At 47.9% G+C, this 13463-nt stretch overlaps 1 long non-coding RNA gene across 1 annotated transcript; it reads right to left on the reverse strand.

Annotated features, from left to right (window-relative positions):
- Positions 1 to 611: 611 nt before the first annotated feature.
- On the reverse strand, positions 612 to 13097 carry LOC147124014 (uncharacterized). The gene is made up of 2 exons (XR_015075346.1): positions 12660 to 13097; positions 612 to 2920 (listed from the first exon to the last, which is right to left on the reverse strand). It is a non-coding gene; the product is annotated as an uncharacterized LOC147124014 (long non-coding RNA).
- Between the last annotated feature and the right edge of the window lie 366 nt (positions 13098 to 13463).

The following is a 13463-nucleotide window of genomic DNA, read 5'->3' on the forward strand; positions in this document are numbered from 1 at the left end:
ATTTCAAAGCAGAGCAGGGGGAATTATCCCCGGTGCCTTGGCCAATATTGATCCCTCAACCAACATAACAAAAACAGATTATCTGGTCATTATCACACTGCTGTTTGTGGGACCTTGCTGTGCGCATATTGGCTGCTGCATTTCCTATATGACAACAGCGAATCCACCTCAAAAGTACTTCATTGGCTGTAAAGTGCTTTGAGACATCCGGTGGTCGTGAAAGGCGCTATATAAATCAAGTCTTTCTTTCTTTCTTTCTCCATTCCCCGGATTAGGTACTGCATCCCCGGGCAAACAGTGTCCCCGGAAGAGTCCCCCAGCTCAGGGAAACCGTCCCCAAATAAAATGTTCGGTGATTATAATTTGTTATCGCGGGTGCGGCTGATGTTTACAGTCAACAACCTTGGTCGTCATGTGCTTGTGCCGCCGCCCACCATGTCGTCAAACCGGGGTGACTGATGATTGATGGCGGAACGGACCAATCAAAGCAGGGGGGAAATGGAGCTGCAACTGCATCATAAATAAATTAGACGTAGAGGCGGGATTATCCGGTGAAAGACAGAGGGGGCATGGCTGGTGTATTTGTGAAAGAGTGGAGCAAAGCCAGTGCGTCAAATTTAAGAAAGTAAGTTTATTTAACCAGTATCTTTTAAGTGAATAAATTAGACGAATAAAGTGTGGCAGAGGCGAGATTATCCGCTGATCAGATAAACACTGACAATCACGGCACAAAGGGGCTGCACCCAGGCTCTCCCATCCCATGACTCCCTCCATATGCTTACGGAGGGAGTCACAGCACACAGAGAGGTCCTCTTCCCTGCCCATGGGCGGAAGAGACCTCCCCAGGAGATGAACACAGCCTGGTTGCACATTACACAGGAGGGCACAAGCAGGGATGTGGTCAGGAGGACCTGGGTGCAGTGCCGCAAACGTTTCGATGATCTCAGTAGATCACAAAATGTTAGTACAAAGCCACACTCAACCTCATCCTCCTGTGCCTCTCATCACATCCCCATCACTCTGCCTTCCCTACCCTACTCCTGCACATCCTTACTCACACAACTTACCTTGCACCTCCACCCATCCCTCTCTCTCTATCTACATTATCACTTCCCATCTCACTAGCGACCCCTCACACTCGCCCTCATCCTAGTGCATTCATACCAACTAACAACGCACAAGGGTAGGCACTTGGGGGTTTTATCCAATGTTCATGTAAAGTTTCTGTTAATGTGCGGTCAAACATTGAAACCTTGAATTTCAACACTTTCTGTTCTTGGACAGATTTGTGTGCATATTTAGAAGTGGCTGAGTGAGTTGCAGTGAATGGTGAGACATAACAGTACTCCCTGCAATGGTGATGAGTGTGAAAGGAATGGCTTGGGCGTTGTAGGGATGCTTTATGGTGTTGGGGTGGGGTGGTGCCAACCTGACGCATCATGTGGCAGCCAGGGTGTACAGCGTCAAGTGAAGTAAATCTGGCCAGGGTGAGGCCATCCCTGGCCTCCCGGGCAGCAATGTGGTCGGGTGCTGGAACTTGTTTGGGGGGTGAGAGGTCTGTTCCAAGTGAGCTCTGTTCTGTCTGGAGCCGGCAGTCAGAATGGCTCGAATTACACTTTGCAAAGTCACTGATTGGGTAGGCAGGGAGGATCTAATTACACATTCCAGAGAAACTGCTGGGTGTGCCTTACCAAAGGGACCAATCAGCAATCAGGACTTGTTATCAAGGGGGCCCAATCAGAGCTTTAGGTGTTGCAAATTAGCACGTCCTAATTATAACGCACATTTGTTTTGCATTTGTAGTGTATCTGTGCAACTGTTAAAACATAGGCTGCTAAAAAAATTTGCCTCGCTACGCTGCACAACTATATTTTCCGTCCTGGCTACCATGTTCTGCTCCCGCCCTGTGAGTCCCCGGATTCAGTTTAGAAAATATGGTCACCCTATCATATTCTGAAAGCAAGAAGCCAATGTGTGGTAGTTATTAATAACTGGTACTGGAGTACATCTGGAGGGCATTGGACTACAAGTCAGAGCCAGTCACAGGAATATTGCACCAATCAATAGTGAGACCAATTCTGCAGTATTGAGTGCAGCCTTCATCACCCTACATCAACAACATATTAGACGAATTAGAGAAGAATGACCAGAATAATTCCAGAACTTGGGAGACTGAGTAATGAAAAAAAGTTCAAGTGACAAAACTTATTTTAAGTGGCAAAATGAAGAAGGCATGATCCAGTTCTTTAAAATCTTCTTCTTAGGCAGTCCCTCGGAACCGAGGATGACTTGCTTCCACATTAAAAATGAGTTCGCAGCTGACTGATGAGTCCAATGCAGGACCTACAGTCTCTGTCACAGGTGGGGCAGACGGTGGTTGAAGGGGCGGGTGGGTGGGGTGCTTGGGTTGACGTGCGCTCCTTGCGCTGCTGCGCTTGGCTTCCGCTTGCTCCCGGCGAAGAGTCTCGAGGTGTTCGGCGCCTTCCCAGATGCTTCTCCTCCACTTTGTGCGGTCTTGGGCCAGGGATTCCCAGGTGTCGGTGGGGATGTTACACTTTTTCAAGGAGGCTTTGAGGGTGTCCTTGAAGCGTTTCCTCTGCCCACCTGGGGCTCTCTTGCCGTGCCGGAGCTCCGAGTAGAGTGCTTGTTTTGGGAGTCTCGTATCAGGCATCGGAGCTGATCGAGCGTCATCAAAGCTTTGATGCTGAGGATGCTGGCCTCAGCAAGAACACTGACGTTGGTGCGCCTATCCTGCCAATGGATTTGCAGGATCTTGCGGAGGCAGAGTTGGTGGTACCTCTCGAGTGCTTTGAGGTGCCTGCTGTACATGGTCCATGTCTCTGAGGCATCACTGCTGCTCTGTAGACCATGAGCTTAGTGCCGGGTTTGAGGTCCTGGTCTTCAAAGACTGGAAGAACATCTAGAAACGAAGAGTATAATAATGAATAGTCAGCGTGGATTTCAAAAGGGAAAATCTTGCTTGACCAACCTTATTGAATTTTTTGAAGAGGTAACAGAGAGAGTAGACAATGGTAATGCAGTAGATGTAATTTATCTAGATTTTCAAAAGCCCTTCGATAAGGTACCCCATAATAGACTGATGAACAAGGTCAGAGAATGCGGAGTCAGGGGACAAGTAGCAGAATGGATTGCTGGCTGGCTTCAGGACAGAAAGCAGAGTGTAGGAGTAATGGGTAGCTATTCACAGTGGCAGAAGGTGGGTAGTGGTGTCCCACTATGCTCCTCCTGCGCTATGTGCGAAATCAGGGACACTTTCTGTGTCCCTGACGACCATGTGTGCAGGAAGTGTATCCAGCTGCAGCTACTGGCAGACCGCATTGCGGCACTGGAGCTGTGAATGGATACATACTGGAGCATTCGCGATGCTGAGGACATCGTGGATAACACGTTTAATCAGTTGGTCACACCGCAGGTAAAGGTTGCACAGGCAGAAAGGGTATGGGTGACCACCAGGCAGAGTAGTAGGCACAGGCAGGTAGTGCAGGAGTCCCCTGTGGTCATCCCCCTCTCAAACATTTACACCGCTTTGGATATTGTTGAGGGGGTTGGCTTATCAGGGAAAGGCAGCAGCAGCAGCAGCCAACTTCCTGGCACCAGGGGTGATTCTGCTGCACAGGACGGGAGGAAAAAGAGGGGTAGAGCTATAGTAATAGGGGATTCTATTTTAAGGGGAACAGATAGGCGTTGCTGCGGCCGCAAACGAGACTCCAGGATGGTGTGTTGCCTCCCTGGTGCAGGGGTCAAGGATGTCTCAGAGCGGCTGCAGAACATTTTGGACGGGGAGGGTGAACAGCCAGTTGTCGTGGTGCATATAGGTACCAACGATATAGGTAAAAAACAGGATGAGGTCCTAAAAGCTGAATATAGGGAGTTAGGAGGTAAATTAAAAAATAGGACCTCAAAGGTAGTAATCTCAGGATTGCTACCAGTGCCACGTGTTAGTCAGAGTAGAAATAGAAGGATATTTCAGATGAATACGTGGCTAGAGGAATGGTACAAGGGGGAGGGATTCAAATTCCTGGGACATTGGAACCGGTTCTGGGGGAGGTGGGACGAGAACAAACCGGACGGTTTGCACCTGGGCAGGACCGGGACCGATGTCCTAGGGGGAGTGTTTGCTTGTGCTCTGGGGGAGGGTTTAAACTAAAATGGCGGGGGTTTGGGAACCTGAGAAGGGAGACAGAGGAAAGGGAAACAAGGATAGAAGCAAAAGACAAGAAGGAGAAAAACATTGGTTCTGTCTTCACAAAGGAGGACACAAATAACCTCTCAGAGATGTCGGGGAACATGGGGCCTAATGAGAGGGAGGAACTGAAAGAAATCAGTGTTTGTAGGGAAATGGTGTTAGGGAAATTGACGGGATTGAAGGCCGATAAATCCCCAGGGCCTGATAATTTACATCCTAGGGTACTTAAGGAAGTGGCCTTAGAAATAGTAGATGCATTGCTGGTCATCTTCCAAAATTTGATAGACTCTGGAACAGTACCCATGGATTGGAGGGTAGCTGATGTTACCCCACTATTCAAAAAAGGTGGTAAAGAGAAAACGGGGAATTATAGACCGGTCAGCCTGGCATCGGTAGTCGGGAAAATGCTAGAGTCCATTATAAAAGATGTAATAGCAGAGCACTTGGAAAGCAGTGACAGGATCGGACAAAGTCAACATGGATTTACAAAAGGTAAATCGTGCTTGACTAATCTACTGGAATTTTTTGAGGATGTAACTGGTAAAATAGGTGAGACCGTTACTTGATTGCTGGCGAGAAGTACAGAGGCCTTTTTAACAGTTAGCGCGAAGCATGACAGTGTGAAACCCCATCTAATAATGCCATCGTCTATATTTGCATCAGGCTCCCCGTTAAATGCAGGATTTCATATCAGGCTGGCAGTGTTAAACAAAAAGGCAGTTTTGATCTTTATGCAAAGCGTGTTAACAAGGCAACACTGTATTTCCAGCTTCACATTGATAAACCAGGAGAGCAAGCCTATTTGATCTGATCTGATCCCTGAGATTTACTTGAAATGCAGCACTGCTCAGGCTGGGGTTTACCAGCAAAGCTCCAGTTGTTGTAACTCAGGGGAGTTTGAGGTCCGAAGCCGGTTGTGATGTTTAACTGCTAATTTGGACTGTCCCTTTAAGCCAGTCCTCAATGTGGGAGGGCCGTGCCCAAGAGCGAAATCCCGGTAATTGTACTTGGTTGTAAATCGCTGAGGTTAACCAGAGGGCATTTGCCAACTGCTTGTAACTTTCAGACTTCAGTGCAACAACTATGTTTCTTTGGAAAGAAAGAAAGATTTGCATTTATATAGCGCCTTTCACGACCACCGGACGTCTCAAAGCGTTTTACAGCCAATGAAGTACTTTTTGAAGTGGAGTCACTGTCGTAATGCGGGAAACACGGCAGCCAATTTGCGCACAGCAAGCTCCCACAAACAGCAATGCGATAATGAGCAGATAATCTGTTTTTTTGTTATGTTGATTGAGGGATAAATATTGGCCAGGACACCGGGGAGATCTCCTCTGCTCTTCTTCAAAATAGTGGCCATGGGATATTTTACGTCTACCTGAGAGGGTAGACGGGGGCCTCGGTTTAATGTCTCATCCAAAAGACGGCACCTCTGACAGTGTAGCACTCCCTCAGCACTGCACTGTGGACATCCTTTATTATACAAGCAAAATACGGCCTAGCTTTATGTGCTCAAGTCCCTGGAGTGGGACTTGAACCCACATCCTTCTGAATCAGAGGCGAGTGTGGCTACCCACTGAGCCACGGCTGACACTACAGATAATTTTCTATCAGTATGTGTGTGTGTGTGATGAACGTGGTCTAGGTGCAGTGTTTCTAGGTATACGTTAGTGGATCTCCCATGGCACAGCTGCCAGTCAGGCTATATTTACCTCAGATGGCTCAGTGGGTAGCAGTCTTGGTTTCTAAGGCAGAAGGTTTGGGGGTTCAAATCCCACTCCAGAATAGTGTTCCCTGTAAGCGGCGCTTAGTTCTGCGCGGCCTGTTTCTTTTAATGCGCGGTCCCTTTAAGTTTCTGCGTATAGCGCGGTATTTACACTGGAAAAGCCGGTGAGCGGCCTGCGCGGGAACTTTCCGATTACTGCGTGGTCGCGCAGGCCCGCACACCTTAGCGGGAACATTGCTCCAGAGACTTCAGCGCCTAATCTAGGCTGACACTTCAGTGAGTGAGTGCTGCACAGTAGAAGGTGTTATCTTTTTGATGCGACATCAAACAAAGGCGAAAGAAAGAAAGAAAGACGTACAATTATATAGCACCTTTCATAGCCTCAGGACGTCCCAAAACTTTTGAAGTGCAGTCACTGTTGTAATGGAGAAAATGCGGCATGCCAATTTGCGTACAGAAAGATCCCACAAACGGCAATGAGATAATGACCAGTTAATCTGGTTTTTTTTTGGTGAATTTGGTTGAGGATAAATATTGATCAGGACACCAGGGGGGGCGGGGGGTGGTGGAGGGGGGAGAATACGCCTGCTCTTTTTCAAAATAATGGCGTGGTATTTTCTTTACAACCGCCTGAGAGGGCGGAAGGGGCCTCGGTTTAACGTCTGATCTGAAAGACGGCACCTCCGACAGTGCAGCACCGTCATCTGAAAAATTATACACCACACGAATCAGCGTCAGTGATTTTGTTCTCAATGGTCGGGGAGTCCAGAACCAGAGGTCACAGTCTAAGGATAAGGGGTAGGCCATTTAGGACAGAAATGAGGAGGAATTTCTTCACCCAGAGAGTGGTGAACCTGTGGAATTCTCTACCACAGAAGGCAGTAGAGGCCAATTCATTAAATATATTCAAGAAGGAGTTGGATATATTTCTTAAGGCTAAGGGGATCAAGGGATATGGGGAGAAAGCAGGGACAGGGTACTGAATTTGGATGATCAGCCATGATCGCATTGAATGGCGGAGCAGACTCGAGGGGCCGAATGGCCTACTCCTGATCCTATCTTCAATGTTTCTATGTTTCAATGTTCTAACTGGTTGAAAGACATGGCCACCACATCTGATATATCACAGCTCCTTAGAATAAAGATGCACGTATAAAATATTTGCCATGAGACGGGAACTGAGTAGGTCTGATTGGACAACGTTCCTGAGAGGACTGGAGGTAGATAAACAATGGCAAACATTTAAAGATAGAATGACAAAATTGCAAAAATTGTTTATACCAATCTGGCATAAAAGGAAATCTAAAAAGGTGACTCAACCGTGGATAACAGGGGAAATTAGAGACAGCATAAAATCCAAAGATAGGGCGTATAAAATAGCCAAAAAAAGCGCCAGAGCGGAAGATTGGGAACAGTTTAAGATAGAGCAAAGGAGGGCAAAGGGCATGATCAAGAGGGGCAAAATAGCTTACGAAAACAAGCTGGCGGAAAATATAAAAACTAACTCCAAAAGCTTTTATAAATATATCAAAAGGAAAAGACTGGTGAAAACCAAAGTTGGTCCATTGCAGTCAGATACGGGGGAATATATAATGGGAAATAAGGAAATGGCAGATCAACTAAATGCATACTTTGGGTCAGTCTTTACGAAGGAAGACACAAAAAACCTCCCTGGGATATCGGGAAAAATAGGGACATTGGCAAAGGAGGAACTGACGCAAATCAATATCTCTAAGAATATGGTGTTAAGGAAGCTAAAGGGATTGAAGGTGGACAAATCCCCAGGGCCTGATAACATGCATCCTAGGGTACTGAAGGAGGTGGCCCTAGAGATAGCGGATGCACTAAGGATGATTTTTCAGAATTCATTAGACTCGGGAACAGTGCCGATGGATTGGAGGGTAGCTAACGTTACCCCACTATTCAAAAAGGGGGGTAGGGAAAAAGCAGGTAATTACAGACCTGTAAGCCTTACATCAGTTGTGGGCAAAATGCTGGAGTCCATCATTAAGGATGAAATAGCGGAGCACTTAGCAAATGGGGACAGGATAGGACAGAGTCAACATGGATTTACAAAGGGTAAATCGTGCTTGACTAATCTATTGGAATTTTTTGAGGGAGTAACTGGTAGAATAGATGGGGGAGAGCCAGTAGATGTGGTGTACCTGGACTTCCAAAAGGCCTTCGATAAGGTCCCACATAAAAGATTAGCATGGAAAATTGAGGCTCATGGGATAAAGGGGAAAGTTTTGGCGTGGATAGGGAACTGGCTGTCAGATAGAAAACAGAGAGTTGGAATAAACGGCTCATTTTCTGAATGGCAGGCAGTAACAAGTGGGGTACCACAGGGATCTGTCCTGGGCCCCCAGCTGTTCACAATTTACATTAATGACCTGGATCAGGGAGTCGGATGCAGCATTTCCAAATTTGCAGACGACACTAAACTAGGAGGTGGGGTGGGCTCAGAGGAAGAGACCAGGAAGCTCCAGAGCGATTTGGACAGACTGGGCGATTGGGCGGATAAATGGCAGATGCACTATAATGTGGACAAGTGCGAAGTTATCCACCTTGGGTGCAGGAACGGGAGGGCAAATTATTATTTAAATGGCAATAGATTGGGAGAGGGGGAAGTACAGAGAGACCTGGGTGTTCTTGTACACCAGTCACTGAAGGCGAGCATGCAGGTGCAACAGGCGGTCAAGAAGGCAAACGGTATGCTGGCCTTCATAGCAAAAGGGTTAGAATACAGGAACAGGGATACCTTGCTGCAGCTGTACAGGGCACTGGTGAGACCACACCTCGAGTACTGTGTACAGTTTTGGTCGCCTCATCTGAGGAAGGATGTTCTTGCCATGGAGGGGGTGCAGCGGCGATTCACCAGGCTGATACCAGGAATGGCGGGAATGACCTATGAGGAGAGACTATGTAGTTTAGGGATGTACACACTGGAGTTTAGAAGATTGAGAGGGGACCTCATAGAAGTGTATAAAATTCTGACAGGTCTAGACAGACTGGATGCAGAAGGAATGTTTCCCTTGGCGGGTGAAAACAGAACTAGAGGACATAATTTAAGGATAAGGGCTAAACCATTTAGGGCAGAGATGAGGGGGAATTTCTTCACTCAGAGAGTGGTGAACCTGTGGAACTCATTGCCACAGAGGGCAGTGTACGCCAGCTCATTAAATATATTTAAGAGGGAATTAGATATATTTCTACGGGCAAAAGGGGTTAAGGGTTACGGAGAGAAGGCGGGGACGGGATACTGAATTAAAGGATCAGCCATGATCTCATTAAATGGCGGAGCAGGCACGAAGGGCCGAATGGCCTACTCCTGCTCCTATCTTCTATGTATCTATGTATCTATGTAGCGTGCAGGTATGCGCTCCCCATGGATTCAGTGTTTTCTATAATCGTAGTGTTTGGAAATGACAAATGTCCTCGTTGAGCACAAGGCTCCATTTGTGAACGCTGGTCAATCGATAAGGCTCAAGCCGTTGTACTGCAATTAATCTTAGCTGGATGTGTAGCCTAAATCAAAGTCTCACTTCTAATCTCGCCAGCTGTAATGCTGAGTGTGGGGAAAAAGTCTTTTTCGCAAGGATTGTGCTTGCCACCAAATAAAAATAAAGGACAGATTTATGGCACACTTTCCCTGAATTAAGCACTCAGGGAAAGAAAGTTTAACTGCCACATGATTTGGCTGGTTGCAAAACTTATACACAGGAAATCATTGCGTAAAGTGGTAAGAGATGAACAGATGTCTCCTAAGGTGCCTGATCGAAATCCTGAATCAATCCAGGGCTTGCAAGTCCTCTGGTTGCTACGAGAAGTGACCTTGTAAAGACGCTCGAAAAAAAATTCCAGCAATCGGTATTTGTAACAAAATCATTAATAATTTTTCACCAGAACATGGGAATTCTTCACAGACGTTTATAATAAGCTGTGGCTCTGTGGGCAGTGCTGTGGCCGCTGAGTCGGAAGGTTGTGGGTTCAAGCTCCCACTCCAGAGACTTGAGCACAAAAATCTAGGCTGACACTCCCAGTGCAGTGCTGAGGAAGTGCTGCAGTGTCGGAGGTGCCGTCTTTCAGATGAGATGTTAAACCGAGGCCCTGTCTGCCCTCTCAGGTGAATGTAAAAGATCCCATGGCACTATTTCGAAGAAGAGCGGAGATGTTCTCCTCCGTGTCCTGGCCAATACCTATCCTTCAACCAACATCATCACATTGACACAAAATGTCTGACGGAAGGTCAACGACCTGAAACGTTGACTCTGCTTCTCTCTTCACAGGTGCTGCCTGACCTGCTGCGTTTCTCCAGCATTTTCTGTTTTTATTATCACATTGACATTGTGGGACCTTGCTACGTGCCAATTGACTGCCACGTTTCCGAGGTTACAATTTGACTACATATCAAAAGCTCTTCATTGGCCGTGAAGCGCTTTGGGATGTCCTGAGGTCATGTAAGGCGCTATGTAAATGGAAGTTCTTCTTTCTTTCTTTAGTGATTGTGTGCAAATGCTTAACGCCCCAGGTTAACCATGGGAAAAAAATGAAAGAACTTGCATTTATATAGCGCCTTTCGTATCTTCATAACATCTCACAAAGTGCTTCGCAGCCAAAGAAGTGCTTTTGAAATGTAGTCAATGTGGTTTATTGGGCAAAACCAGCGGCTAATTTATGCACAGCAAGGTCCCACAAACAGCAAAAAACTGAGATAATTGCCGAGACAATCTGTTCTACTGATTTTGGTTGAGGGAATTATGGGGACCTGGATATCACTAGGACTCCCCTGCTCTTCTTCAAGTAGTCCCATGGGATCATTTACATTGCAACACTTCAAAAAGTACTTCATTGGCTGTAAAGTGCTTTGGGACGTCCTGAGGTCGTGAAAAGCGCTATAGAAATGTAAGTCTTTTTTCCGCTCACCTAAATAGCCAGACTGGGTCTCGGTTTAATGCTTCATCCAAGAAGTGGCACCTTCAACAGTGTTGGACTGAAATGCCAGCCTAGATTTTGTGTCCAACTGGGGTTTAATAGAAACATAGAAAAATAGGAGCAGGAGTCGGCCATTCGGCCCTTCGAGCCTGCTCCGCCATTCAATATGATCATGGCTGATCCTCTATCTCAAAACCATATTCCCGCTCTCTCCCCATACCCCTTGATGCCTTTTGTGTCTAGAAATCTATCTATCTCCTTCTTAAATATATTCAGTGATTTGGCCTCCACAGTCTTCTGTGGTAGAGAATTCCACAGGTTCACCACTCTCTGAGTGAAGAAATTTCTCCTCATCTCAGTCCTAAATGTCCTACCCCATATCCAGAGACTGTGACCCCTCGTTCTAGACCCTCCAGCCAGGGGGAACATCCTCCCTTCATCCAGTCTGTCTAGCCCTGTCAGGATTTTATACGTTTCAATGAGATCCCCTCTCATTCTTCTAAACTCTAGTGAATACAGGCCTAGTCGACCCAATCTCTCCTCATACGACAGTCCTGCCATCCCAGGAATCAGTCTGGTGAACCTTCGCTGCACTCCCTCTATGGTAAGTATATCCTTTCTCAGGTAAGGAGACCAAAACTGCACACAGTACTCCAGGTGTGGTCTCACCAAGGCCCTGTACAACTGTAGTAAGACATCCTTGCTCCTGTACTCAAATCCTCTTGCAATGAAGGCCAACATACCATTTGCCTTCCTAACTGCTTGCTGCACCTGCATGTTTGCTTTCAGTGACTGGTGTACCAGGACACCCAGGTCCCATTGTACATCAACATTTCCCAATCTATCACCATTTAATCTCACAGCCTTCTGACTCAGAAGTGAACCAAATGAGCACCCAAGAGGACAGAGAGATGTCAGCTGATCACGTCATTGGCTCATATCACAACCCAAAACTTCCAGGCTATGCAATTGGAGGAAGTCTCCTTTCCTGATCTACTGACATACCTGTTCCTGCCTCTGATCCAATAATCAAATGGAAAGCTGGCTGACTCTGTGGACATTTTCCTATCCTTTCTCTCTCTCTCTCTCTCTCTCTCTCTGGCTGGAATGTCCAGAGGTAAGAACGGGTGTGTTGGAGGCGTTGGGGGGGGGAGTGAAAGTTGAAAAAATGTGACCCCTGGCCCCAGCTCGCCTCCAACCCGCCCACTTTCACCTTTCACTCAGGCGGGACGGGTGGCCAACCTGCTGCCAGGAGGCTCTTGGCAATTTACATATTATAATGAGTCCTGAAGCCTCTACTTTAACCTGGTTTTACTGCAGGCCCGCCGGGGATCCCGGTGGTTGCAACGAGGCGGCCTCAGCCTGGGGGAGCAATGCTTGTGGGCCGGGAGGAGCAGGAGTGCTTCCACCCAGCCCCTTCAAGCTCCCCCACCATCAGCCTGACCCTCCCCCCTCAAAACCCCCCACCCACCATCCCCCCCCACCCCTCGGGCCTGGAACACTCCACCCCCACCCCAGGATCGTGACTCGGCCCTGGGGTCGGGGATCGGACCCCCAGGGCATTGGCGACTCGGCCCTGGGGTCGGGGATCGGACCCCCAGGAGATTGGCGACTCGGCCCCGGGGTCGGGGATCAGACCCCCAGGAGATTGGCGACTCGGCCCCGGGGTCGGGGATCAAACCCCCAGGGGATTGGCGACTCGGCCCCGGGGTCGGTGATCGGACCCCCCCGCCACCCCCCCCAGCCCCGGGCTTGGACCCCACCTCCCACCTTCCTGGGCCCAGCACTTACCTGGTCCTGTGGCCTCCTTTTCCGAGGTTCCCCACACGACGGGGAGCCAGCCTGTCAATCAGGCTGTCTTCTGGCCGGGGAACCCGCCCCTGACGTCGAATGCACGCTGTGTAGTTAATGTGTCGGCAAACCCGACCATCCGTGCGGTTGGGACCCGGCAAAATCCAGCCCTCTTTCTCTCCTTTCAGTCGGCAGTGTCCATATCAGAATTCTGCTGAGAAAACACGAGTTTGTTCATCCAGGACAAGGAGCCCCACAAGGCAGCATGTCAGAAAATTCATGAATAAGAATTATTTCCCCAGGCCGCTGGCAGGCTGAGCGAGACGCACTTGAATCATAGAATCACACAGCACAGGAGCATTTGACTCATCGAGCCTGTGCCGGCTCTTTGAAACAGCTGTCCAATTAGTCCCACTCCCCCTGCTCGGTCCCCACAGTCCTGCTAATTTTTCCCCTTCAATTATTTATCCAATTCCCTTTTGAAAGTTACTGTTGAATCTGCTTCCACCACCCATTCAGGTCGTCCATTCCAGTTCATTGCAACTCGCTGTGTAAAAAACAATTCTGCTCATCTCAACTCTGGCTCTCTTGCCAATTACCCTCAATCTGTGTCCTTTGGTTACGGAACTTTCTGCCACTGGAAACAGTTTCACCTAAATTACTCCATCAAAACACTTCATGATTTTGAACACCAATATCAAATCTCCCCTCCAGGAGTGGGTATCTATATAACTCCAGGAGTGGGTATCTCTGTAACTCCAGGAGTGGGTATCTCTGTAACTCCAGGAGTGGGTATCTCTGTAA

The sequence above is a fragment of the Somniosus microcephalus genome, chromosome 1, assembly GCF_052327205.1.
Source record: "Somniosus microcephalus isolate GS21.2 chromosome 1, FLI_Smic_1.0, whole genome shotgun sequence".
Taxonomy (NCBI): domain Eukaryota; kingdom Metazoa; phylum Chordata; class Chondrichthyes; order Squaliformes; family Somniosidae; genus Somniosus; species Somniosus microcephalus.